Here is a 3,144-nt window from a genome sequence, read left to right as displayed (position 1 = left end):
GCACCATCATTTGTCTGACACGCTGTATGTCGCTAATGATACTCGGCCGCTCCTGTGCTCTTCCTCCCTTCTCTGGCTGCCTGCTTGCTTGCTTCCCTTCCTGCCTGCGATGAACCTTTCCCGCAGAAAAATGAGCAGCAGCACACCAAAGTGGGCGTAGACGCCGACTCACAGAGCAACACTGCAACGTGCCTTAGCACCCGGTTCACCAAGGCTATATACAACAACTCTGATACAGTACACACATTTATGAGATCTATTGTTTTAACATATCATTAAAACCTTGCTCAAAACCCTGACTTCTGCTCCCTGGAGGTTAGATATTTTTTTTTATAATTGAATTCCTCTCCTTTACAGTATACATTCACACACGCATTAATATACAAACAGTCACAATATACAAACTGGGAAACTGTTAGGCACCTTTTGGTAATGGTAATGGTTTAATTTATCTTGAACATCCACACAAATTACAGTGGAGCTCATCACCATGACACAATTCCCAATTCTGCATGTCCAATACCTTTGTTCAATGTACGACCAACTTTATCGTGGTAAGAAATTGATAATAGCAAATGCAATAGTTGGTGGTGAGTACAGGCAATGTACCCACCGAAAATGAGTTTGTAGTCTGTTTTGTTTTTGGAGCCCAGTTGTTTCCCAAGTATGTGGGAATGCATTTACTTGTATTCATGTACAGCGCTGCCTTGGACACATCCAATATGGCGGCGGCGTTGACGTACGGCTCAGCGCTTGATGCGGCGTCTATCATGTCTGCGTCACATGGCACAGTCTAAAATGGCAAAATTCTGTTAACCCCGACCTGACTGTGTCAAGAAGTAAAGTATAATTTTTAAAGGGTATGGTAAGATTTTTCTTTATATATTTACTAATATTTCAATAAGAGCATTTGCTCTCGCTAAAGAAGAAGCCACAAAATCTGACATGATTGCCACACTCCTGCGTACACGGGTACACGGAAAGATGGAATAAGGACATCCAGTGGTGTGAAAAAGTATGTGCTCCCTTCCTGATTTCTTATTTTTTTGCATGTTTGTCACATTTAAATGTTTCAGATCATAAAATAAATTGAAATATTAGTCAGTGTAAACACAGCTGAACACAAAATGCAGTTTTTAAATGAAACTTTTTATTATTAAGGGAGAAAAAAAAATCCAAAACTACATGGCCCCCTTTTAAAAAGTGATTGCCTCCAAAACCTAATAACTGATTGGGCCACCCTTAGCAGCTGCAATCAAGTGTTTGTTATAACTTGCAGTGAGTCTCTTACAGCGCTGCGGAAGAACTTTGGCCCACTCATCTTTGCAGAATTGTTGTAATTCAGCCACATTGGAGGGTTTTTAAACATTTTAAACATTTTAAACATGGTTTTTGAGCATGACCCACCTTTTTAAGCTCAAGCCACAGCATCTCAATATGATTCAGGTCAGGACTTTGACTAAGCCACTCCAAAGTTTTCATTTTGTTTTTCTTCAGCCATTCAGAGATAGACTTGCTGGTGTGTTTTGGATCATTGTCCTGCTGCAGATGTTACAGGTCTCAGTATGAGATCCCATGAACAGATTATTGTTCAGCCGATTGTGAAGGGTGTAATGGCCTGTTAAAACAGGGTTAAAGAAGTGAGACATGCAAGCGGTGTCTTCTCCACTAAGCCTCCTCAGAGGAATTTATTTACATTCTATTAATAAACAATTGCATTAATCAATTGCATTAATAAAGACATTTTCTTTCATAGTGTCTATTCAACTATGAATTAAACAGGCTACCATCTTGCAACTAATTTATTGAGTACTGAATGAATGTCTATGTGCATGAAATGGCAGGCTTAGAAACAAATGCCTTTTTCCAAAGTGCTTAACATCACCTTAATGTATACAAGTCACAAAACATATGATCATCAATATCACATCAAAGTTATCTTATATACCAATATATATGTGTGTTCTGGAGTCAAAAGGATAATTTCTGTTCAGAAGCGACACCAACGAGCGGGATCCGCCATTTTACACAAAGAACAGACAGAAAAAAAGCAAATACTGGACTGTTCAAACATGGCTACAAAACTGTTTAAATCTTTCCCAAATGTCACAAAAATACACCTTAGTTGTCCCAAAGCCTATTAATAATGTGTGCATGTCGTTCGTGACACTTTAAATGGACACCCACATATTAAAACAAGGTGTCTTCTCCATTAAATCTCCTCAGCGGAATGAGGAAGTCACGTCAGTTCTTTAGCAAGAGAGAATCGCTGCAAGGAAGGTCCCATAAATCAGTGGTCCTCAATCCCCGGGCCACGGCCCGGTACGGTCATTTCGTACCGGGCCACACAGAAAGAAAAAATAATTTCCATGATGTTATATTTTGAAAAGTGGCTGCATTCTCTCTGTTACGTCCATCTCACTTGACGCATGTCCATTGTGCGTGTGCTAACTTTATCTCATGCCGCACAGATAGACTACTACTGTACTTTTACCATTTTTCTTTCACCTCATATTTGGTCTCAAATGCAGATACTATGTCGGAATGCATAAAGGTAAGTTTTGATGACTTATTGAGTGCTAATGTGCACATTTGTCTCAAATTAATTCATGCTAGCGCACTGACTTTTACCACACATGTCAAACAGCGATGTAAAAATCTCTCTGGAAAAACTTGGCTGGAACTTGAACTGGCGGATGGTGGGTCGGCATTCATTTTGTGCTTTTAATTTGATGTTATTCATGTCTTAGTTTTACACAATACATAATAAATAAGATAAAATAGGTCGCTATAATGTACTAGCCCCTCCCCTCCTGGTCCGTGGGTCAATAAAGGTTGGGGACCACTGAGCTAGCTCACCAACCCATCGGTGGCCAACAGCGTTGAGCTTCGCAGTACTCATTACATAGGTCAATGGGTTGTTGTTGGTATACACAACAAAATGGGGGGCGTAGAACAAATAGTCTTTGAATTTTTCACAGATGGACCATTTCGGAGTCAAGAATTCCAGCTTGCCTGAATGGAGCCGGTAGTTTCACTCAGCAGGTGTCAACATCCTGGATCCATATGCGATGATCCTGAGCTTTCCTCCTTGGCGCTGGTATAAGACTGCACCGTGACGTGTCCGTGTGGAGCACATAAGGG

The 3,144-nt window shown here is 40.5% G+C and overlaps 1 protein-coding gene across 1 annotated transcript in view; it reads right to left on the bottom strand.

Annotated features, from left to right (window-relative positions):
• The window catches only part of b4galt5 (UDP-Gal:betaGlcNAc beta 1,4- galactosyltransferase, polypeptide 5), a 62,419-nt gene extending 62,234 nt beyond the window's left edge, over positions 1 to 185 (bottom strand). Inside the window, exon 1 of the mRNA XM_054772296.1 lies at positions 1 to 185. This exon is cut by the window's left edge and continues 433 nt beyond it. The gene's annotated coding sequence lies outside the window, so the exon portion shown is untranslated.
• Positions 186 to 3,144: the final 2,959 nt, after the last annotated feature.

This window comes from Dunckerocampus dactyliophorus, chromosome 1 (assembly GCF_027744805.1).
Source record: "Dunckerocampus dactyliophorus isolate RoL2022-P2 chromosome 1, RoL_Ddac_1.1, whole genome shotgun sequence".
Classification (NCBI taxonomy): Eukaryota; Metazoa; Chordata; class Actinopteri; order Syngnathiformes; family Syngnathidae; genus Dunckerocampus; species Dunckerocampus dactyliophorus.
The sequence above is the reverse complement of the archived record's forward strand: the minus strand, read 5'-3'. Positions and strand labels throughout refer to the sequence as shown.